This window comes from Callithrix jacchus, chromosome 13, assembly GCF_049354715.1.
Source record: "Callithrix jacchus isolate 240 chromosome 13, calJac240_pri, whole genome shotgun sequence".
Classification (NCBI taxonomy): domain Eukaryota; kingdom Metazoa; phylum Chordata; class Mammalia; order Primates; family Cebidae; genus Callithrix; species Callithrix jacchus.
Genome location: NC_133514.1, coordinates 84,853,654 through 84,880,304, shown reverse-complemented (window position 1 = coordinate 84,880,304; position 26,651 = coordinate 84,853,654).

Here is a 26,651-nt window from a genome sequence, read left to right as displayed (position 1 = left end):
CACTGTCTTTAATCAATAAACCATTACAAACAATGTGAATTTCCTGATTCTTCAAACAGACTAAATTGGGGTCAACACTCTCTAAGAGCTCTCTAAGAGAGGACAGGGTTTGTCCTATCTCCACAAATTTCTTACCCTCTCTTCTGATTTACTTGTAGTTCAGTTTCTTCCAATTTGCAGAATCATTTCCTTACTGCCCAAATGGCCTGGCATTGTCAAATTCTGCATCTCTGACTTCTCTGCTTTGCTAATCTGGCTCTTGCCATGTTCTGTCCTGCACTGTTCATCAACTTTCACGTGGGTAAGATTTAAGGTATGTAGGGAAGAAAAGGGGAAGATAACTCATTGGTGTGATCCTCCACCACATGTCAGGCAGTGTCAGAAACTTCCCATAGATGATCTTCTTTAGTCCTAACAGCAACTGGGTGTGGTGGATCTTATTACCCCCCACCCCATTTTTTTTTTTTTGAGACAGAGTTTCACTGTTGTGAAGAAGAAAAGGCTTTGGATTATCTCCTTACATATGTACATTACATTTTCTTCCTCCAGTTTTTCATGCTTAACTTCAATGTTGAGTTTCAGAAATCTGTATAATTGTTAGAGATTTCAGGGTAGGGTTTTTGTGTCTCATTTATAACTCTAAACTCTCTTCCTTCTGAAATTACTGAAAGAGAGAGATACACACAAATAGTCACAGTGAAAACAGAAGACAAAATATTATTTTGTGGGTATCTAGGCTCCTACACTCTTCTTTTCCAGTGTAATGCTCTAAAACAGGACTTCATTGGGCCAATGAAGTCCTTTTCTCTTCCACCTTTTTCTATGAATATCGAATGGCCAAGCATTGTCAAGGTGATATTGTACCTAGGATACCTCCCAATTTTCTCCTTCCTTTCCCTGGTTGTAGCAGATACAGTGAAAGAAATTAGAGAAGGACAGGAGGCCTGTTTCTGGGAAGCAGGCCCTTGAATATGACTGCACAGCACACTAACTATGTGGAAAGTCAGAAAGGCAGGCAAGATTCAGGAGGACTGGTTGGGTTGGAACAGAGCAAACCTAGTTCTGCAGGGCTTAGCACATGGGGCAGGAAGTAGGAGTGCTGTCTCTAACTTGGACACTGATGTGTAACACAGAGTGACCTTGGCCACAAGTAACACATTTCTAAAAAATGGCTTTATGTCTCTGACCATTAATCATCAGATGGAGAGTTTCTCTTTCCTTGTTAGAAATTAATGAGGATGATGGGCAGAGGCCTGGGTGAAACTTTCCTTGACTATAAGTACTCATTCCAAATGTTCTATGCTCACTGAAGACTCCACCCAGAAAATGAGGACATCTGGCATTTCCCTGTCAACTTGCAGATCAACCCGAATTATTTAATTTGTGTATATATATTTTTCCTGTTTGAGAAGGAGAATGGAGAAAGCCACAGCTATCTGTTGATCCTTAGGGTGCAGCCTCACAATGAACTGGAATCGTGGGACTTTTCCTGTCCAGAAATAAGCAGGTCACCCCAGTCTCCTGCCCTCATCCCAGTCTAAGCCATCCCAGCATGGCCCACCTGGCTCACCTTTGTGCATCTGTCATTGTAATACTGTGTTATGGGTGGTGGAAGGATAGGCGATGCTCCTTAATGGTGCATTAAACAGTCACTAGCCAACAGAGAAAACCGGCTAGACAAAAGTGAAGGAAAGAAAAAGTAGATTTTGGAGCTGCAACTTCAAGCACTGGAAGCAGGTTTGAGATCCACGACAGCCAGTCCTGTGCTCTCTGTTTCCAGGCCTTGGCATTGGCCATGTGCCTTATGCTCTCTGCCCTTCTGGCTACCTTGAACCCGACAGTCCACATCCACCTAGTCTTGAGCCTTCCCTGAGCATCTGTTTTTTTTTCTCTGCTGTTTCCCGCCTTTGTCAGGCTGGGTTAGGAAGCATCCTCCTGTGTCCTCCTGAGGTCCTATTCTCATCTCTAGCACGTTAGTTGTTAATTACTTATTTAATTGCATTCTACACTGCTCCCCTGTCTGTGAGTATCCCCCATGGCAGCTTCTGGAATAGGGAGTCAGGTTCACTGAGTACCTTCAACTTGCCAGACGCTGTGTGCCAAATGTGTCCTATTCATTACCATAATACTTCTTTGCACCCTGCCCTATAAGGGGGATTTTATTATTTTTATTTTAGGAATTGGGCAAATGGTGACTTAGAGATATTACGTAGCTTGCCTAAGGCCATTTATTAAGTGGTAGAGCAGGGATTTGAAACCAGTTTCCTCTGACATTCCAGCCCTTGCTTGTCTCCTGGTGTACCTCCTCAGATCCTCTGGTATAGTTCATGGCCAGTACTGACTCATACATTCACCACTAGCACAATTAATGTTGCTGTCTCCATTTCACTTCCCTGACCTCCTATCAGGGGCGCCTCCAGCCGTGGCTGAACTTGTTAGCTTCTCCAGTTTCTGTTCCTGCTTCTAGGTCTCTAGTGCTGACTGGAAGATTTGCAACTCCAGTGACAGAGTGACTGATATCATCCCCACTCATTTCACTGTCAAGGGTTGGGCCTGTCAGCAGTTGGTGAATAATATGCCGGCAATGGGCACTGGTCATAAATCGTTCCCCATTAGCTGTAGCGGTCAAATTCACCTCCCCAAGTCTTGGAGATTCAGCTGAAAAAAATTCACTATTTGGTCATTTGATTTTTTACTTTAGCAGGAGGCTCTCTGATTTCCTAGGGGCCTACATTTCTGTAGTCTGAGAGGAAAATGTGGATCATTCATGACAGGGCACAGACTCCTTTCTATGGTTATTGTGAATTGAGCTTTGGCAGATTAGAAAAGATTAGCAATTTTATTATTACTATTATTTTCTCTTTAGGTATCCAGTTAGAGCAGTGATTCTTTATTGGTTTTGTTTTTCTTGCTATTTTCTATTTCCTCCTCCTCATCATTCTCTTATCAAATGGATCAACAATAACTTACTGAGTGTTTCACGGGTGCCAATCATTTACATGATTAACTCGTGTAATCCCCACCACAACCCTATGCGGTAGGGTCTATTCATGGCAGCAGAGAATAGTCTCTCCTGGCATGCACTGCACCTCTCCAAGCCACCATTAACACAGATGCAATGTGAGTAGCGTCTCTGGGTCTGTGCAGTGCCACTATTCTTGTGCTACTAACACTTCTATTTTAAAAATGAGGAAATGGAGGATCAGAGAGGTTAAGTAACTTGCCCAACCTCACACTGCTGCAGGTAGTACCTGCTGACATTCAAATTCAGGTGACCCGGCTCCAGATTCGATGAGGTTCCCCCATAAGACTGCCTCTTCACTCTTTGGTTCCTAGAACCTGGGAAAATGAAGATTTTATTTGGTTAGGCATTCTGGGTACTGCCAATCATAAAACTTTTTGTTTGAACAAATGTTCTTGAAATTTTTCTAAAATTACTCAGTTGACTTTCCCACACTAATGAGGCAGATCCTCAGTGAACCATGTTTTTATCTGTTTAAGTAAGGGTCCTGAAGTTCTACGAGTTCACTCTGAAACTCCTCTTTCATCTCAGAAGAATTTCCATGTAAATGGATAAACTATAGATTAGAAGAGGCTCCCTATGAAGCAGGATCTACTGCAGATGTCCAACTTGAAAAATGAATTCCTCATCTCACTGCATAAGCTCTACTTGGGTCCACTAAAATTGTGAATGTTCTCATTTTGACTGTTATACGAAGTTGCAGATGACCATTGAATTAATTCAGAACTTTAATCCAAATTATCTTTCAATGTGAGTTATATAAGCATATATACTCTGATGATGAAATAGAAACATTTAAAACTATTCTTAATTATAGCATCCCAGGGTCTTTACACATCATATATTTTAACCCCAATTAGAAATCACATTAATTGGACTTTCTTCTTCATAATTCATTGCCTCTGCTTCAACCATGTGCCATTCATCCTTTGAACCAGACGCTAACCATTTATAAAGACAACTTATGCTCATTTTTGTTATTATTCACCTTCATACCAAAAGGCCTTAGTTCTGTAGAAGACATTAAAGCAAAAATGCAAGCAAGTATAGAAAAAGGTGGTTTTCTTCCCCAAATGGAAGCCAAATTAATCAATTTTGTGAAGAATTCCTTCCAGATGACTGAGCAGGAGGCTATTCAAGATCTCTGGCAGTGAAGAAAGTCTCTTTGAGAAAATAGTTTAAACAGCTCGTTGAAATTTTCCATCTTATTTCATTTCTATAACAGTTGATATCTGGCTGTTCTTTTTATAATGCAGAGTGAGAACTTTCCCTTCCATGTTTGATAAATGTTGTTCAGGTTCCATTGCCAAAAATGTGTTGTTCAAAATGCCTTTTCAGTTTTTAAAGATGGAACTCCACTCTTTGCTTGGTTTTAAGTATATATAAAACACTATGATATAACATAGTAGTAGGGGTGGTCAGACATGGAATGGTGGAAAAACAATATACATATAAAATAAATTCAGTTGTTTTAACAAGAAATGAAAATCAGTTTACTGATTCCACAAATTTCTCAAATAAAAATTCTACTTTAATATCTTTATTACAGGGATCTCTCTACTTTCGAAGATTGATGACTTTATTAAAGGAGTACTCACTTAGATTACCTTCTGACTCTACCAACTAATATCATTCTTGGCTCAGGAAAGAGGGGCCTCTGGCCTAGGCCATGTGCTTTAGAGGGCCTTATAAATCACACACACACAAACATAATGCATTTATTTAAAAGTGTTTGAGGCCGGGTGCGGTGGCTCACGCCTGTAATCCCAGCACTCTGGGAGGCCGAGGCGGGTGGATCACGAGGTCAAGAGATCTAGACCATCTTGGTCAACATGGTGAAACCCAGTCTCTACTAAAAATACAAAAGATTAGCTGGGCATGGTGGTGCGTGCCTGTAATCCCAGCTACTCAGGAGGCTGAGGCAGGAGAATTGCCTGAACCCAGGAGGCGGGGGTTGCGGTGAGCCGAGATCGCGCCATTGCACTCCAGCCTGGGTAACAGGAGCGAAACTTCGTCTCAAAAAAAAAAAAAGTGTTTGAATGCCTTTGTTTCCTGGGATCTGGGGCTTAGTGCTAATGCACTATGACCTGTAACGCTAAACACCCACTCCATGATTAACACATTCGGGCCCCAGGGAATGTCTTTTCTACATCTCTTTTCCTAAATCCTCAAACTACAAATACCTGTGTCTGAGTGCCATGAGAGCTTTTTGGTTGAACACTGTTGAAGCCAGGAGCAGACAGTGCTTTGGAGTATGGGTAGGATTTGAGCAGGGAAAGCATGTAGTTAAGATGAAAGATAAATTAGTGAATGTCTCAAATCTTTTCTCTCAAATGGCATAGGGACAAACTATTCCTGCAATATGGTTTGGGTCCATTTCTTCTTGTTCTTCATATTCTACTTCGTGGTTCTGGAGGTACTCACAAATTGCCATGGTGACTAAGGAATTTTGCATATCAAGCAATTTTTATTATTTTCAAATTTGTATATATATGGTTTTAGCTAGATGTATAAAACACATGAAGGGTTCTACTGATTACTGATTCTTTACACTGAAAATTAAATGAACTTTGAAAATTAGTACAGTAAAATTTTTACAAAAAATATTTAATAGTACCTCACCATATTTTCAAATTATTACATAATTTAGCTTATAGAAATGTTTCAAATGTTTAATTCATTAATTACAATCTATATTTAGTCTTAATATTAAAGAGAATAAACTAAAAAAATATAAAAATAATTTATCTTTGGTTTTTATATTACATCTATTTACAATTTATCAAAATACATATGAAATTTATATACTTTGAATACAATTATATTTTACTTTTAAATTATAGATCATACACTCAATAAAACCCAAATTACATAAAATATGGGCACAGCATAATTTGTGAATTTATTAAGTAAATATTTAGGGTATATTTATATAGCTTATAAATTATAAATGTATTTTTAAGCATCACAGGACCATCAATAGAACATTCAGTCCTGCAATAGTATTATTTAAAATAATTGAATTCAGTCATATTTTATATTTTGAAAAAGTCATCTTTTATATTTATGAAAAAGCACGTATTTTGAAAATGTTGTTTGAAGATATATTATCTGAGGTAGGAGGCTGGGCATATTTAACTGATTGTCACTTGATTTTTAAATTTTAGAGATCAAGACATAAGCTGTGTGGGCCTCCAGTTGTACTGTTGCCCTGAAACCTGCAAATGTGTAACCCTGGGATAGCAGGACTCAGTCCGCTCATTTGTAAGCTGAAGATCACGATCTCTCAGGCTGTGATGAGAATTGATAATGCTTGTCAAAGCACTTCATAAATTATGAGGCACTACCTCAATATGTAAGTTATTATTATTTAACATTACTGTCTAAAAACACTTTTTAAATGTTGAATGAAAATCTCTTTCCACGTAACTCAGAATAACAGAATCTTCAAAGTGAAAGAAACCTTACAAATTATATAGACCACTTTTATATTCTTCCTCCTACGCTTTCTGAGACAGCCCATTTCATGCTTTGATAGCATAGTTTTTAGAGTTGAAATGTGCCTCTCTTTTCATCTTTGTAATCTGCCCTTATCAGAGGCATCATTACTGCGACACCCTTTTCTTTGGATTGTACCTCTTGCTCACCTTTAAAACTGAGATAATTCTCCAAGACATAATAAATTGCAATTTAAGGACACTTCCACCTCTTGTAAGTCTTATTCCCTTAAAAAACCACTCACCAGGGTACCATAGCTCTATTTTCCTGGTATTAAATTTCCTCTCCCAATAATTCATATCCAGGTGCTCTTCTCTTTCATGTCATGAATTCCAGGCTGACACAATCACTTTCTCTTCTGTTTTGGCTTATTTTTGAATTATTAGTTTATTATTTTCACTGATCAGAATCAAGCTCATAATAACAACTTCCCTCTTTGCTTTCTCCTCTTTCTGAGCAACCACATAATGAGCTGAAGGTGCATCAGTAACTGTACATTTACCATAATTAGATCAATTCTTCTATTGATGAGAAATGTGCATATATTAATAGCCTATGTGAGATAATTCCTGAAATGATGAATTAATTTTAATTTAGCATAACTGTGAAATTATCCTTTTCCCAATCTAGGAGATGTCCAGAACACAGAGAACTGAATGTATTATAGAAAGATCAAGTCGTAGGAGGAGCCTCACGCTGAGTTAGGGAGATTTCTAAATACTAGCTTTAGTAAAATTCTTGCCCAAATCTGGAAAGAGTGTTTTGTTTTGTTTTTTTCTCCCTATGGAACATTGAATCCAAAGATCTACACAGAATAAAGAAAAGTACAATTGTATTATGGAGCTAACACTGTGTGTATATAACATTAACTGCGTGGGGTACCATGGCAGCCGTTTAGAGTGAAGTTATGGAGGCTCACACTCTCCTGCCGCCTCCTCTCCACATTATCAAGTGATGGATCATTTGAAGTCAAAAGTAAACTCTATTGAGTTTCTATATCCAACTTAGGGTTGTACAAGAATTAATTATACCTTCTACTACTTTGCAAGGGATTGTCAACAATAAATTCTAATAAACAGGAGTAGAAAGATTTTATTCATGCCATCCTAAAGAAATTAGAACATAGTAGTGTTATTTAGCAATGCAGATGTTATATTATTGTGTTGTTTATATGAAAATAGATATGACATGGAGAGGTATATCAAATGAGCAGGAGAGAGATTTGAGCTGGGCTACTGTTTTGATTATGCATATTTATTCATAATGCAGAAGTGGCTCCATGGAACCTCTTCTACAAAGATGGATTGCCTATTTTTGGAAGCCTTATTCTATTTTTTAAAATATTTAGATGTGTCAATACCACCCTGGTACAATATTTATGAGTGCCTTGTTTAAATTGTACCTTAATTGGTTTAGTCTCCAGAGTTGTAAGACATGATGCTAATACCCGGTAGCCAAGTGAGCGGAGGAGATAATGATGCGGCGCTGTCTGTTGGCTGCTGGGGAACAGGTTTGCTGTACATGGTCTGAAAACAGTAATTGCACTGTGACTCTGACTTGCCAATGTTGTTTTATCAGTAGATCAACTCATTTTCTATTATGATTACTCTGCCAGGACCACACCCCCGTGCCCATAGTTTATTGTATGTACTCAACAGCAGTATGCTGAAAGATCTATGTGAAAAAATTGATTAAAGAATTAAAACCATTAGTTACATAACCTGCATTCACACATGCTCTGCATGCACCTACACACACATTCCCTCTCTCTCTTTCTTCTTCTCTTTTCTCTCTCTCTCTCTCTGTGTGTGTGTGTGTGTGTGTGTGTGTGTGTGTGTGCATCTCTTGCTTGAAATATTTATGTCATTGTGGTCAAAGTGATTTAGGGAGTACTTTGAATTATCGATATTATGACCCAGCCTTTCTTTCCCACACTATTTATACACTGCACTGTCCCCTACCATTTTCATCCTCTGGTGGTTTCTGTATGAAAGCTGAAACAGATAGCAGGGCATCATTTTATTTGAACTCAGCTGGGAGAAGTGGATCCTCAACTCAAATTCTTCGCTGCTCCAAGCCTGTCCACATATGTCCATGAGTAACAGCAAAATTCCAGAAGTACTGATTTCAGGGTTACAAATGCAATTAAGCAGTAAGCAAATTTACAAATGTAGAATCCATGAATAACAAGGATGGACCATTTTTCAGATTACTTTGGATGCTTCAAACACTGAACACAGTGCTTTGCTGGTAATAATTGCTCAATAAAGGTTTGTTGAATGAAAGCAGTCCCAGAATTAAAGAGCACTAGCTGGATTGATTTATTCCTCTTTTACAGCATACTTCCAGTATGTTGGAGGCACATAGGGAAGATGTTGAGAGCATGAACTCTGGAGATAAGATGAGCTGGATTCGAGTTCTCATTCTACAACACTTCCACCTCTATGATACCGGCCTCAGTTCCCTCCTCTATAAAGTGAAGGATAATAATAGTACTGACCTTAGGGAGTTACTACAAGGATTAATTGAGATGATATTGGAAGGAACTTTGAAAATGCTTGGTGCATAGTGCTATATAGGTCTTTGATTAAAACAATAACAACAACAGAAAAAACAGTATCATATTCTGAATATCTAGCATTGCAACAAACTATTTTTAATGTATTTTTGAAGAATAATATTTTTATAAGTTGCCATTTCCTGATCCCTATTGGAAATAAAAACATCTGCATTGCCTTCTTAATGAGAAGGTTAGGAAAGTACAATAAAAACTATTAGATGGTACGAATTTACAAAAATGCAAAAGTTGGCTGTATTTCCTTTGCTGTATGTCTGGCCCTCTTCAAAGCTAGGACGTGGACCCTTGGGTCTGTCCTACACTACTCTGAAACTTGTACTTCATGGTTCACCTAGCACATGGACAGGTAGCAATTTTGTTGTGACTTTCTTACACTTAGTGCCTTTGAATAAGCTGACAGAGCTCACTGCTGAGCTGCCGAAAAATAACAGTTTAGGGTGGAACAGTATACATTTCTTCCCTTTTCCACCAATCAACAGGTTGTAACTTAAGATACAAATGAGGCCCCTGAGTTCATGCTGGAAATGGGGGAAAAAAGTAAGAAATGATAGGTTGTCAGCTTCCCTGAAAAGGCGCAAGGCACCAGAACCGAAAAAAATTGCCTCGCAAAGAAGGCTTGGTAGCATTCAGATATTACCTACATCTGCTTTAATGATTCCATTTAAGCTGTCATTTTCTGCATTTACCTTGCAGCATTCAAAAGCAACTATACTTACATGTTCACAGCCAACGCATTGCCAGCATCACAAAGAGAGGGAGGAAAAAAAGAAAATAAAATGGTGTATGATGTATTTCAAAGAACAGTTTCCTTGCAGAAAATTAACAGTAATTTTGAGGCCACTCTTAAAGGAAAATAAAGTTTCTTCAGGGATTAAAAAAAAGTGCTGACACTGAATAAAAGAGAAGTAGAGAGACAGAATGCGAGAGAAAGAGGTTGAACTGATTATCTTGCAGTTTTATTCTCTACCCTTTTGCTATTTTCTGGGACACTTGGTCATTCAGTTCAGTGGTGATCGCAAGAAAGCCAGGGATGAAGTCACTCTGCTTTTATTCCCTGCATCATCAATCCTAATGGAAAAAGAAGGTATTTTTTTTATTTCCTGGGAATTTACTTGTCTACCTCTGAAACAGTGGCTGTGATTTCCAAGGGGTGTGAGGAAGGTCTCAAGGCTTTTTTAGCCTTCCTTAGAAATCCCACAGTGACTTACTTACAGTCCATGAATGCAAATCACTTTGATTATGGCAATTTTATTATGACTGGTCAACTATTCTGAATCAAATGCCACAATTTCTTCTCTAAATAGGCTTCATTTCTGAAGCTCCAGCTTACACCTCACCGCTGCTGCTGCTGATCTCTCCAGCCTGAGGACTGTTTTCTTCCTTTAAGTTTCTATGGTTCTGCTTAACTTAACTCTGGGTCTGCACATTGAGTGCAGAACTAGAGCAATTGTTTGTTTGCTTGTTTCTTTATCCGTATTTATTTTTTATATCTCAAACCAAAATTTAATTTTATGAGTTCCAAGTTATACTTGGGGCCACTCATGATTCCTGCACAGCATGTTTCAGGGAAAGGGTATTTGGAACACTAATAATCTGTCTACTAATTTTTACTAAAGGTGAACTCCAAATTCACATGATCTATGGGGCTTTGTCTATTTATTTTTCTTGTACTGCTTCTCCTGCACATTTACTTATTAGGGGATTCTGTCTACTTTAAGTTTCCAAATGATTTGAGAGTTATTATGTTAGTAATGCAGATGAACTTGAGCTGACTATTAAGATTAAGAAAACTTGGTTACATGGAAAGAATGCTGGTTAATGACTAAGCAAACTTGGCCCATCCACTGTAAGTCTTTTTTTTTTTTTGATGTGGAGTCTCGTTCTGTCTCCCAGGTGGCAGTGCAGTGGCACGATCTAGGCTCACTACAACCTCCACCTCCCAGGTTCAAGTGACTCTCCTGTCTCAGCCTCCCGAGTAGCTGGGATTACTGGCGTGAGCTTCCACACCTGGCAATTTTTTTGTATTTTTAGTAGAGATAGGGTTTCACCATGTTGGTCAGGCTGGTCTCGAGCTCCTGACCTCAAGTGATCCACTTTCCTTGGCCTCCCAAAGTGCTGGGATTACAGGTGTGAGCCATTGTGTCCAGCTGTAAGCCTCTTCTTTTAAGGGGTAATAGTGAAGTCATTTTTATGAGACCACAGAGAACCCATGCTTATACAAAGTGGGACTTCGTAAGTCTCTTATTAATAAATAAATGCACTAATGAGTTAATAAACAAATCCAGCATCTTGACCAATTTGCTCAGGCACCTTTAGATTGTCTGAAATCATGAAGATGATGCTTAGTATCCTTTTACTGTGAGCTCCTAATTCAATAGATTAATGCTCACATCTCAAAATAAACCATTTTCAAATGACTTTTTTTAGGAATAAATAATTTTAAAAAGAAAAAAAAATTGAGTTTCTGAAATATAATATTTAGTCGGGCCAGAAACAGAAGTAGAGGCAAGAAATGTTGTTTATTAATGTTCCTGAAAAGGTATTTTATTTCCCAGAATTTGAGAGAACCCTGTAAAGCATGGACTAGGGTTTAGTTATGAATTTTAATAAGCTTTCTCTCTTGACTGAACAGAAGAGATCTTGTCTTAATTTGCTATTGTATTCTAAGTGACACACATTGTCTAGAATATAGCAGGTGTTTAATATTTACTTTCTGAATAAATAAAGTAGGGCAAGAAGACAGCAGTGTCAGAAAGGTAGGCCAGATGAAAGGAAGCAGAAAGGCAGATGGAGAACACTTTGTGGTTCTGACTCTTCTTTTTCCAGACACACTTCTGTGTGGGACCTGAAGAGTAGGAAAGAGAAGGGAATACATTTTTGACCCCTGCTCAGTAGCCCAGCCAGGCCCTGGCTCTAATCCCTTCTGTCTGGAATTCAGAAGATTGACTGCACGCCTTCCTCCACATCCACCTTTCCACTTCTTATTGACTTGGCAGTCGTGTTGGAGAGAACCTGAAGGTATAGTTGCCATGGTGGTGTTAATAATTGAATGCAGATGGTTTTACCTTTCACAAATATTTAGTTTATAGGAAAAGAAATTCTAGTAGGTTCTGAGGCAAGATTTTATAAAAGTATTACTTAGTCAATAATTTACATAATGTGTATTTATATCACATAATATAAAATATACACATATATAACATATATTATATATTTATATAAATATTAATACATATACTATATATATTATGTATTTATATAATATAATATATACATTTATATAATATAATATATACATATATAATATAACATATATATTTTTCCTCCTGAGGGTCAAATAAGTTTCAAATGGCAGCTTAAACATATTGAACTTCTCAATTTTCAGTATTTAGCATAGAAAAATCCTGTGCAAATCCCTGCATTTCTCAAAGATATTTTCCCGTAGAATTTTATTTTTTACTAAGTGTTTTGAGGGATTAGCATTCTATGCATAATTCTTTGGGAAAATTTGTAGTAAGCCATTTCCCAGAGCTTATTCACAGAGTGAGGGCTACAAGCCTCAATCCTGAAAATGATCTTGCATGGAATTGATAATATTCTGATCCTTTTTTTCCATTCCAGAATTCACACAGCATTATTCATCTCAAGGAACAAGAAAGTTGAACACTACTTCTCCTTCCCCAAAACAAGGAAATGCCTTACAGTTGTGTGCAAGATCTTTGCAATCAAATCCCTCCCTTGCTTAATACCCACTTTAGCTATTGATAATATTGGGGGCAATAACTCTCTGAACCTCATGCTCTGCCATTTCTCAGAAGTCATATCTCTATTTTTTTCAGTTGCCTCAAAACCATTAATTAGTGAAGAAGTATATATTGGATGCAGTAATTTTCTAATAAAAACCATGGGTTTCAGAAGGAGTGGTTGCAGGCTGATCAAAATGTAATATTATGCTTCCTATAATCATGGTGGGTCATTTGGTTAGTATCAAAATTTAGACTTTAATTTCTGCCATGGCTGAAAGGAAATTTCAGACAAATGTGGCAGAGACTCTGGAGGCTCCATACGCCATAGGTGTTTAATCATCAGGCATGCTCTTGGGGAATAACATTGATGGCTGGCCAAGCCGGTGTCTACAGATGGGGAAAACCTAGTAGCAGGGAGAGGCAGGTTAGAGGATATCAAAATCTGGACAAGCTCCAAAGAAAATCTCATCTCTCATTTCACACCTTTGCTGTTTGCTGTCAGTCTCTCCCCAGAAAGCATTATTACTTTGCAGTGCTCAACAGGGGTTGATGGGCAACCTCGACGTTTCCCCTCAGCTTCACTGCCTTGCGAATGGACTTCTTCATTAAAGATCACACAGCAGTTCTCCTGGATTAATGGGCGTAAATACAGCTACCCAAAGAGGGGAAACGCTTTCCTGTCCATGAAGATATTACGTCCAAGAGACTAAAGGAAAACCTGTTAATGGAGAATCACACTTTGGTTTAATTACACAGATGCTAAAATAACGTAACTGAAGCGCCTCAGAAATACATTTATGCACCATGCAATGCTTCAGAGCATGCTTTATCTTTTTATGTTTAGTGTACATGATCAAGAAAGAGCCAACAAAAGAATCATTTCTGAGTAATTTGGGGAACTGGGACAGGTTTGGGTTTGAAAGATGTTTCACAAAGTGTCTTGCATTTGGAAGGAATCATCAAAGGTGTTTTGTGAGCAATTATACGTAAAATCCTTTCTTTACCTGTATGTTCTTCAAAGGCACCTTGGATTAAACTAAATAATAAATTTTAGGGAAGCTTGAAACTGTGTCCAATTATCTCCTCCAACACCATACAGAGTAAAGACTGCTGTACATTTGGAAAGAAAAATATACCGTGTTTACAGTGTGACTTGAAGATCTAGAAATCTACTCTGACTGACTGAATATTCTTTACAACCTTTCCTTCTCCACCCTTAAGCCTCATCCTGTTGAATTTATAATATTATTAATACAATGCTGATTTATTACAAATTGTTTCCAAAACAATTTGATAAAATGCTAATCTCTCAAAATATTCTCCTCAAAACAGACTTGATTGCGTATTTCTTTCCGTTATTATTTACTTTGGTTTTTATATGTGACCCATTCCTTATTCTCCTGGCATACTTCTCCTGTGTCTATGAGTAGTGTTTGCCATGGGTTATGGTAAATACTGGCTGACTGATACAAACACTATGTGTTTATTATTAACATAGTGGGCTGTGGATGCTATTGCTGTCCTTCTAAGAAATCTATAATAATTTAGCAAAGGGAGGGCTAATAAAACCTACTTCCATAAAGCAATCTATAATGGTACTTAATAAAACTTTATAGACCTAATTTTAGCTTTCTACAGGTATAGAAACTTCTAGGCACTGGGGAAGGAAAGGTATAATCATGAGAGGAGGGGGAGAGAAGCAGGAGATAAAATACCTGGAGCTTCTAGAGCCAAGATAAGGAGGAGGACTACTGAGTTACATGGTACACCGGAGATCATCTTGGGTAGCACCTGATGTTAGCTTTGAAGCTTAGAAAAGTGGCCTGCCTGTCTAACCTTCAGTTTCTTTCTTTTTAAAATAAAGTTACTAACAGCACTCACTGCATCCAGTTGTTAATTAAATAAGAGAACCCAACTAACACATTTAGAAGAGTGCATAGCATCTTGTGAACACTCAAAAATATTATCTGGCATCAGTTCTCTGATGCGCAGGCTGATTCTGCTTTGCCAAACCATGTGTACATTTCAAACACCGTAGGTCTGAACACTAAAGAGGTGGTCTATAGCTCTCAGAACCCTGGGGAAGAAAAGAAAATCTGCAAAGTTTGTGGAATCCTAGATTTTAAATCCAGTGCCCAGATGCTACAGCTGCTACTTCCTCTATCTACTAGGAGAAGGAAAGCATAGGTAAGAAATGGATTTAGAACTGCACTGGGTAGTTCCCAGTTTGGACAGTCACAGATGTGTTTATATTCGCATCTAGATGATACATGGCTCATTACTTCAGGGTGAGAGGCTACTGGGTACATGTGCATCTGCTAATGAATCTGGACCTATCCTAGCAGACAGGCCAGACAGTTACTTATTTGTTTTGTTTTGTTTTGTTTTGTTTTATGATGTGCTATGTGTTTTGAATGGAGTGAGAAAAAAAGAAAGAGAAGTATTTTGTTAATTGCTAACTAGTCTGAATAGTTACTGTTGAAAATGTTCTCTAATCTCATTATTGTTAACATTGGAATAATAGCATATATAGAATATTTTATATCTATAATCACATTTATCATAAAAAGAAACTTTCATAACATATTTTAAAAGGTGCATTTTTATACTTTGGTTAATAATGCTCCTCTCATTGTTTTGCCACTTGTTGGTAGATATCACTCTTGGTAAACTTTCTTGCTTAGATTGATTTGTGCCCTTCTAGTTTTGAGCAGAATGAAAACTCTTTGTAAAAAGGGTGATACTATAATATAAAAACATGTGGGGTTAGGTGAGCCTGGGTTGAATCTTAGCTTCACTACTTATTATCTGTGTGACTTTGAACAAATTAGACTCATTAAGTCTCAGTTTTCTCATCTTCAATACAGGAATGTTAATACTTACCTTTGGGTCTGTGCATTAGTTAGAACTAACATATTGAAAATCCCTGAAACATAGCAGGCAATAAAAAAATACCAGTCACTTGGTAGGTTTAATTCTGATTGTTTATTAGAGTAGCTCTCAAGCCACCCACTAAGGATGCCTGTTAAGTCCCACTAACATGGTTCTTGCATCTCTAAAAGTTACCTCCAGCAGTGGAATGTAGAATTGTAAGCAAGTAAGAGAATCGAGGGTGATGAGTACTGATTCTGACTTCAAAATGCATCTCAGACCTGTTTGCTTCTCTCCTTCTCTGGTGCCTCATCCAAGGTCGGGTAACCCACACATTTCACCTGAGCTTCTACAGTAACCTCCTAATCAGTCTCTTACTTATACCTTGGTCCTCTCCAATGTGTTCCCTGCTAGTGGTCAGAATCCTTTTTTAAAATTTAAATTTAAATCCAATGATGTTATTTCCTTGTGGAAGACCTGTGTGGAGCTCCCCATTGCACCTAGGGTAAAATCCAAAATCCTTATTATAGGCTCCCTGCTCATGGGTGACCCAGCCCTGCCTATCTTTCAGATTTCAGCCCTTGTCATACTCCCACTTTCCTTTGCTTAAGCCATTCTGGCAATGCAGTTTCCCAAAGTCTGAGAAGTTCTTGCTTTCCACAGGTTATCTTCTGATATTTAATTCATTACTAGTTTTTTTCTCTGCTTATGTATTGCCCATTGCCTCTGAGAGGTTTCTTTACCACTTGATCTATATATATCAAATCATGCTGTGATTATTCTCTCATTTTCTTTATAAAAATTGATCATATTTGGCATTTATTTATTTATCTGATAATTGTTTTTTTCCTGTTTCAGTAGAATTGAAATTCCATATCGGCAGGGACCATGTGTTTCTGGCATTCCACATGACTAGCACAATTACTGGCATGCAGTAGGCATTCAATTGTTGAAATAAGAAACTAAATGTGGGTGCATCACAAATTAACCTACTCACCACCGATGACCATTTAAGATGTTTGCAATTTCTTTCACTGTTAAAAACAATAATGCAATGAATTTCTTTAAACAGCTCATGAGCAACTAGCTGTTGTTTAATGGGATTGATGTTAGCCTCTTTTAGCTTCTGATGGTAGCTGACAATTCTTGGCATTACGTAGCTTACAAAAGTATCACCGTAAACTCTTCTTTCATCTATATTTGGCCTTCTCCCCTGTCTCTGTGTCCAGATTTTCTTATTCTTAGATCAGTCATTGTATTAGGGTCCACACTAATCCACTATGACCTTATAGTTTTATTGCATATACAAAGACTATTACCAACTAAGATTACATTTACAGATACTAGATCTCCCCTCTTACAAACTTGAACATATATTTTGGGGGATACAATTCAACCCACAACATTGTCTTCCCCCACAAAAATGGTTGGCCTCTCAAAAATCTCTGAACACTTAGGGCAATTAATCTTGTTAAACTCCAAGGCTAGGAACCCAGGACCCCAATCACATCAAGAAAGGAGCCAATGTTTTTCAATTATGAATGTCAAGCTGGCAGGAAAGGGCTGTGTCCAAGTGTCTGCCACATCATACTGCAATTGTTTGCTGTCTCCTATTCATGCTGCAAAAAATCTGGTGTTTCCCAGGGTCTGATTTTGGTCCTGCTAAATCTCTGTGCATTGCTCTAGAATGAAGAGACCACAGGGGACCCACTTCATACCACTCCTACTGCCTCTGTCTTTTGAAGTTTTTGCCAATTTCAGGGTGTAGTTAGTTGTAGAGTCTGCTTGTTCATGTGTCCTTGTTTTTATAATACTTTTCTTCAGGAAGATAATTTCAAGTCCCATACAATTATTGCAACCAGAACTGGTTACCTAGTTAAGCCCACTCAGTATTGATAGGGTTTTCTTTGTGCATGAAAAGAAACAAGATCTGCATGCCACCTACATCAGATCAATACATGACGGAATAAGAACAGAATTATGTTAATTAAAACTCCTGTTTGGAGAAAGAATGAAATAGAAAACACACAGATGTCACTGGCCCACAGTGAACTAAGATTTTCTGGGCCTAGTGTTTGGCACCTTCTGCTCTGGCAGTGGGGAAGTCCCCTGATGAGACTCTATGGTCCTGCCATCTGAGAGTGTTTTCTTTATTTGTTTATCTTCATTGCTCCTGGACACCATCCCCTGGAGAGAGGGCCTCTTCCTGTTCATTATTTTCCCTGCCACATTTGAGGTAGACATTGGGAAATACGTCCTTCTTAAGGCCGTTGAACTTTCAGAGCCCATTTATAAGGTTGAGGTCATAAGGATTGCTTTAAATCTTCAGTAGTCATGGGATTGACTGGTTTATAGTTTCTATAGTAACACAATTTCATTGAAAACCTAGTAGGTTTCTGATCTATTTGCCTAAAGTCAGTTGATCCGCAGGCCGGCAACTGCAGTGCCCAAGGTTCTTTCCTAGATATAGCCCAAATGTGCTTTTATTTTTATTTATTATTTTTTTTTCTAGTCATGTCTCCCACTTTTGGTTAAATGGCAGCCACCTTGAAGCTATTTGATTATTTTTGTTTATCTATCTATCTATTTATTTATTTATTTTTAATTTTACTGTGGTAAGAACATATAATATGAGATCTACCTTCTTGAAAAATTTTAAGCATGCAATATTGTTATCTATAGGTTCAATGTCGTACTGCAGATCTCTATAACTTATTTATCTTGCATAATTGAAATTTTATACTCTTTAATTAGCAAACTCATTTCCTCTCCCCACTTAGAACCTGATAACCACAAATCTATTCTTTGCTTCTGTGAGTGGGCCTATTTTAGATTCTTCCTATAAGTGGAATCATGCAGTATTTATTGTTTGGTGACTGACTTATTTTGCTTAGCAAAATGTCCTCCGGGTTCATCCATGTTGTTGCATATTACAGGATTTTTTTCTTTTTTCTTTTTAATCTCATGTTATTTTCCACAAAGCTGAATTTTAGTGAGACTCGATTGTTCAAAGACTTAGTTGTTGTTGTTTTTTTTTAATCCTGTCCCTTGGGGCATAGAAATGTTAATTTTTGTAACATTTCAAAATGTCATATTGCTGGACTCTTACCTTTTCTTTATTTTCATAAGCTGGTCAGTTTTCTTTTGAACTCATCCATTTATTATAATACTTAGTCAAATTTAGCAATAACTGCAAACACATTCCAATACCCTACTCTCTTTCCAACCATCTCCCTTAGAGCCACAGGCTCAGAAGGTATGATAAGATCTTCCTTCCAGTTTACTGCATCTGTTGATGCTACATAACATAAATTGTCACCTTTCCAGCCTCTGGTAGCAGCTTCACTATTATCTGCTACCTGACTGCTAAGCCAATGCTCACATTTTTGGTTTAGTTATAACAGCACTCCACTTCAATGGATTGCTCCACACAGAGTAATCAATGCTAGTGGTTGTAACAAAATCTCCTGGTATTCAGTGGCTTAATGTTAACAGTTTATTTCTTACTCTTGATTGGCATGGGGACGTATGGTACAAGACTCTGATCTATGTGGTCAGTCAGGAACTCAGGACTCTACAATCTTTCGTCACTGCTATCTTCAACCTGTGATCTCTAAGCTCTCCACTGAAGGAGGAGAAAAGGACCACTCTCTCTCAGCTACCTCAGCTGGAGTTGACCCATCAGTTCTCGCACACCTCTGCTTCACTGAGACACATGGACTGGGAAATATAGTTTAACAGTGTGTCCAGAAAGAGGAAATTGGATTGGTGAGCATCTAGGTTGGCCTCTGCCAGTAATCTGTTCATTTCACTTAAAGTAAGGGTAATTTTGCCCGCAGTCATTTCTTTCTTTTGCTGTTGTTTTGCTTTGTTTTGAGATGGAGTCTTGCTCTGTCTCCTAGAGTGGAGTGCAGTGGCACAATCTTGGCTCACTACAACCTCTGCTTTCTGGGCTCAAGTGATTTTCCTGCCTCAGCCTCCCAAGTAGCTGTAAAGACAAGCATGCACCACTATGCCCAGCTAATTTTCATATTTTTAGTAGAGACAGGGTTTCATCATGTTGGCCAGGCTGGTCTTGAACTCCTTTCCACCTACCTTGGCCTCCCAAAGTGTTGGGATTACAGGCATGAGCCACTGCCCCTGGCTGCCTCGTCATTTCTAAAGAGGACATTGGTATAAAAGCAGAGGAAGAAGAGTAGAAATAATCAAAGTAACTACATTGGGTCCACCCAAATCTCAATGCAATCAGCACTTTTTGAGCACTCAGTGTGCTCCTAACTCTTGTCTAGGTGGTCTCGATTTTAGCACACCTTTTCTAGTACAGCAGATCTAAGTGCTAGCTAGAAACTAAACAGGTAAGGCACTTTATGATTGTGCCACTTGGTGTGTCATTGTTTCATCACAATAAATAAATCTCACCAAGGTGTCAGGATAATTTTTCATCAAAAGGGAAACTTCTTCAGTAGATTTTCTATTCTCTAATTCACTAAGCTTTTAACCCTATATGTAAAGGAAAACACAAATATTATTTCTTAATCAATTCCTTTTTAGGCTCACTTATATCTGTTTCTTGCCCTGAGGATATAGCATGTAATGCCCAGGTACTGGGGCATTATGATAACCAGATACTCACTGGTTGAAGCTGAGCTGAATAATGCATGAGCTCAGCGGCACTCCATAACCTCCTTGCTCTCACTGAGTGAAGTGCTTTGTTTTTCAAAACCTCCTTTGGGAGGCTTCACAAGCAACAGCTATTTAGCTCACAGATTCCAGAGATGACAGACAGTGGCCTTTTCCTGCAGGTATGATAGCCTACCTTCTAATGGTGAAAATCTGATTATCGGCATCCTCCCTGCAAATGACTCTGTCCAAAATCAAATAAAATTTGGAGATATTCAAAAACCAAATGAAAAAGAACTGAGAATGTAGCCAAATTAATGCCAACCTCTACTAGCAGAGTACAGAAGCCAGTACACTTATTAAGAGGCACATTTGAGCCATTTGGGGTTAAGAACTATGCTTTGCTGATTTTGAAAGAGAGGAAGGAAGAAAGGAAGGAAGGAATAAAAAAAAGCCCAGGCAGTTGCCCTAGTTTCTAGTAGGACACTAGAGTATTTACTCAGCACAGAGCCAGTCAGAGCTAATGGTTCTGAGTGCCTCTGATGGGCCTCCAGGTTGGGATGGGTGAATTTTGGCATAAGCAGGGAGGTGTGCCCACCTGAGAGTGGGCAGCTCTTCTCAGATGGGCTTTCCGAAACCTACCCTCTTCCTCCACAGAGCATGTGTGCGCACTTCCAAAGCTCAAGAGCTTAGATCAATAGCTAAAAGTTTGGCAGTTTATGAAATCTTCTAAATTGGAATAAAAACCTCTCTCTGGGTATCCTGCAATGCTAGTAAATGGAAATAAAACATCTGAGTGAAGGCAAAGCATTCCCCAGACCTTGATCTTATTTCCACTCAGATGTAATCCAAAATTAACACTTGCTTCAGACACCCAGCCTATTAGCGCCCCAGAATGATTCTTCAGCTTCAACGAGAAGGGCAGTGGCTGGGGGCCGAGGCGAGTGGTGAGGGGCTCCCTCACTTGGAATTCCACCCTGGTAACCCAACAAGAGAGGCGCATTACCATTTAATTATAATGACAGAGCAGATGTGATAACAAGGTTGTCTTCTCTGGCTCTGTTCCTGATGTCACCACAAGGGTTTCCAGTTGTTGCTCTTTTTCATTTTGTGCTTCCTCATTAATCTCAGCTCCTCCAGCTGCTTCCCGCTCGTCTCCCTGACAAGTTTGACCGGCCTTGGTGTGAGGCGATTGCGGCCTTTCAGAAAAGTGGCTGTGTGGGGCTGGGCCTCTGCTGAGCTTGGTTCCAGCCATCTGTGCTTTCCTGCAGGCCACCATGTTCCCCTCAAAGCCCGGTGACTTCATCTTCACCAAATTACTGCATTAAAGGAAAAGATAGTGCAAACTCAAATGATCCCATTGTTGCATTCATGAAAGAGCATTTTCTTTTTATTTTGTGACTGTTACTTGGCATTTGCTGCTCATTATTTTCCTGACTGCCTCAAAGCTCTCTCCTTGTTCTTTTGTCTATTTTCTTAACTCCCAACTTGAATACAGATATAATCATTTAATTTTCCCAAAGCTCAGGCTTACGAGATCCAAAATTAGGTAGAGAGTAATGGATTCATTAGCTTGACATGGGCTCGAATTCGGTATCTCTTCCTATAAGAGTCAAAACTGAGTGTTAGGTTGATTTTGGTAAAGTTTAGTATAAATAGTTCACAAAATGTACTGTGTTTGAAATTTCAAATAAAACTGGGCATATGCATTTTTCCCGTTTTTTTTTGTTATCTAACCTTTGTGCAACAAACAGTTTCTTTAGCAAATTTGAAATAGGCAGCTGTATGTAAGCCTTTCAATAAGTGAGAACTTGTGTCTTACTCATCTTTTTATATTTAGTGATGTACTTAGACATAATAACTATTCAATAAATGATGGATGATAACTAGCAAAAATGTTGCGTGGGAAAGCTCCACAGAGACCTTGTTTCATCTGCTAAGAAAAGTCTTACTATTTTGCCAAAGTTTGGTGTAATAACCCACCTTCTGCTACATAATACACAGATTGAAAAATAAATTCAGCCTATTAGTAATTTACCTGGCCTGAGTTACTACTTCTGCTAGGGGAAGAAGTGGGCGAAACAAAATGGGGAAGACGCTTGTGAGTATCTACTGAGTGCTTGCATAGTGTGAGGAAGCACTTTGCATGTATTATCCATTCAATTCTCACAACCGCCCACCATTGTAGATATTATTAGTCTCTCCAGTTTTTCAGATGAGGAATCAGAAGCTCAGAGAGATTGATGTATTTGCTCAGCAGCACCAAGGTAGAAGTGGTACTCACATTCAGACCCAGTTCTTTTCAAAGCTTTTTTATTTTTCAATTTTTTTTTCTTTTGCATCACTCATTTTCAATAAATACCATCTTCCCAAATTATCCTCTTCAGGACATAGAGGAAAAGATGGATTTCCCTTCATAAAGTCAGTTTCTGCTGTGAGTTTTGGGCTTTGAGAAGGTGAAAAGTGAAAAGAAGCACCTGAAACGTTAGCACATGTCCTGCAGTGTGACTCATTTATTTGCTGGCAAATCAAATGGCCAACCTTTTCCAAATGAATTCTGTGTGTTACACTGTTGTAGCTGATGATGAATGCAGTGGGGAGAGCCACATTTGAAGACGAAATTATGATTTAGAGGTCTTATGATCACTGCCTATTTCGTAGGGCTGTCTTGCTGCACGTGTAGTTAAGGTCTGAATGCAGACACATCTCTCATATTCAGGGGGCGAGCCAAGGAGACAAAGTGGAAGTCCTCAGCATTCACAGGTGAGCTTTCCTTCTTCAAATCCTGTGCTTGCTCTTTAAGCTGGAGTTGCAGTTGTACCCAGCAGGCACACCAGACTGCAACATTGCTGATCTGATTCCAGCTGTCTTCTTGATCGATCTCGACTAAATCAATACAGAATACTCATATCAGAGGTCATTCCTTAAAGGTATACATTGAAGTCAAATAAAAGAAAACATTATTATACATACAAATTGAAAGGGTTACATACTTTAGACACAATGCCATCACTGTAGAGTTAAAACATATAAATAATTTCAAGGAGTGAAATGTATTTACAGGGACATGTAAATCCATAGATAGTTACTATCAATTCCTGCTAGGGAATGTTATCCAAAGATACAATCAATTTGCTGATTGTAGATCAAGGTCAGGTGTGATGTTCTTGCATTTGAGTATTAGGTATCCAGGTGTCAATGATTAGACATCCACAGAGCCATATGGTTACAGGACTTTCCGCAGAGAGATGGTGGAGAGGGAGGGACAAGCCAGGAACAAAACCACTTAACCCATTTCAAGTTTATTGTTGTTCTAGTGGTGTGGCTCTTGGTAATTTATGAGACTGTCTGTGGGGTTCAGGAGCTCTTGAGCCCTCCCGTCTAATAAAATAGCCATGTCGTTTTTCCCGAGTGAAGGGACCAACATATATCAAGAAGTGCAATTTGTTTGATATCCTTTTGTACAGGGAAAGGAAAGGTTGTGGCATTTGTAGGTTAGTAAAAAGAGGGAGGAAGTAAAGGTATATAGGTATGTTGAGAGAGACCTCACAATTGAAAGTACATAAAGGTCCTTTTGTGTTTAACATCTTGAAGGCATAGGACATTATATTAAGAATACTGAAGTTTCAAGTTGGAGCTGTCAGTTTAAAGACTTAGATGCAGCCCATCACATATTCTTTCAGGTTTTAAAGATACCAAAAAAACTCTTTCAAAGATACACAAAAACAGTTCTTTCTTTTTAATAATTGGTTAAGCTACTCTTTATGAAGAGGTAAGCCACTCTGCTTTTCCTGAGTAATAAAAGTCATGACTCTGATTATGAGAGAAAGCATTCTGAAGAGTCTGCATTTCCAGTGAGTGAGTTGCCCTTTTATAATAAAATTCCACAAAGAGAGATTTTGTAATTGCATATTATGTAATTTTGCCCAGAGGCTATGTCCCTGAGTGAGCATTCTGACTTACCACTCAGCTACCTGAGGAAGTAAAGAACCATTTAGTCTCTTGTTAAAGTTATAAAATTGTGATTTTTACTCAATAAAGATAAACCTGTTCTATGTGAATTAAGGATTCAAATATTAAATTATCCATGATCATAGGCAACAGCTAGACCTGGATAGTTTGATACAGAATATAAAACTAGTAAGCATTTCTGTATGTGCTTGTGAGGTATGAGTGTGCTCATATGTATGTGCACATGTGAGTGTGTTTGTGAGATACCGAGGTTATAAGGCTGAGGATTCTAGGGAATATGAGCCTAACTGGGGCTGTCACTTGGCATATGGGATTCTAATGAGAAAAATTGAGTTTATATGACTAAAAACTGGGAGTTTCTGGTCAACAGGACATAAATGAATGAATGAATGAAACATAAATGAATGTTACCTAAATACAAATGAAAGCATATTGAACCATGGGCTCTTGTAACAGCTTATTGATGGCAATGGTGTCATGCATTTAATACATGGAAAGATACAGAATAGTTTTATTCAAAAGGTATTTCTTCTCTGGCTGGAGCATCTCTCAACAGTGCTGGGAGTTTTGTTAATACATATTTCAGAGTAAAAAGGCCTAATTCTTTATAACTGTGGTCTTTTCAGCTAATTCCTTCAGGGGTTCCATGCTAATAGCAGCGTGGAATCATGGGGAAATGATTATATGAAGAGCCCAAAATTGCATTCTGTTCAAGGGTCCCTAGAAATGGACACCCCTGGCACTGGGCTGAGTACTAGCCAGTAACTTACGTGAAGCTCAGACAACTTTGTAGTAATTCTTCCAACTGTCTGATTCAATAGCAGTCTTCAGAATGTATTTTTCATCTATGACAGTTGCAGCTTTCAATCCTAGATTGGATTTCTCCCTGTCCTCCCAGAAGATGTTTTAGTGATGTTCCAGCTTTAGCATATGATTGGTAAGGCCTTGAAATAAATCCCCAGCTAACAGAAAGGCATGGTAGGACAGGTGTAGAAAAGGACGTTAACATTCACTAATAAATCTAATATCTTGCTGACACTGTTTTTGAAAAAGGAGGCATTTGTTCTTCATTTCTTCATTCTTTCTCAGTTTCTTAACTCTCTCTCTTCTATTTTTATTGTCATTTCTTTGTGGAAAGAGTTAATCAAGTCTTCCATCACTATTCTGAAATTTGTGATGTCTGGTTGCTCTCTGTCAGAGGACTAATTTTTACATCTGAGGTAGTAAAGATGCTGCCATGAATTTCACAAGGTATGGTTGTCCTCACTGACAAGAACTTACTGGACCTTGGGAAAATGCCTCTCCTGCTGAGGCCTTAGTTTTTGTTATCATAAAAAACCTTAGTTTGTCTTTCAGCCACCTAACCGGTAAAAAAGAAACTGATAAATCAAACTTGAGAATTTTGAACAAATGAGAACACATAGAGTGAAAAAAAAACCTCACAATTATATTCAAAGCAATGATCAATGAGTGAAAGTTTATAGAGAAAAGCAAAAGGCAAAGCTGAACTAGAAATGTTAGGGAGATGGGAAAGCAAATAGGAGAGATGAGACCCATTGAGACAAAGGAGAAAGAAAACAAGGGAGTGAGCGTATGTGTAGGAGAGGAGTGGAGAAGAATGAGAAGCAAGACTTTCTGCAGCAGAGACTTTTGAGTTCCTTGGGATCTTGGGAACTCTCTTGGCCACAGAGTGACAGTCAGCTTAGCCAGTGAGTCACATATGACCAGACAACACCAATTCTTCTGGCGCTTCAATTAACTGAATTCTTTAGGGCTATGCATGGGTGAAAGTTGCCAGGTCAATTCTACCTTTTTAAAATGTCTCCCCAGGGACCTCCCTGATTTTCTGATATTCTGAACAGAGGTATTAGACAAAGGCAGCGGAGGTGTCTTCTGAAGTTTCCATAACAATTCTGATAATTGCCGGAGAGTTCTCCTCAATGTTTTTCCTTAACTTTAGTGCAGATCCAACAATAAGTCTGGGCAGTAAGAGTGGAGATGCTGAGTATATGATGGGCCCTGCCTTTTTATAAAGACACAACCCGGGGAAAGCAAGTTTAGTTGTATGACAAAAGTGGAAGACTTTGTGTGTGTATATGTGTGAATACGCATACACACTCATAAACATGTTTTTAATTAAAAACTAAAAGAAGAGAGCATTATGCCTTTGAGAAATCAGGAATATCTTCATGGAGGAGGCATAACATGAGAAAAATATGTAAAGTTTAAACTGATGGAGAGATATGAGGTGGGACATTCGTCCAGATGAGAAAAGTAGGAATAAACTCGAAGGCATGAAAAGTCATGGTATGCACAAGTGTCAGCTGGGAAACCCTGATTATAC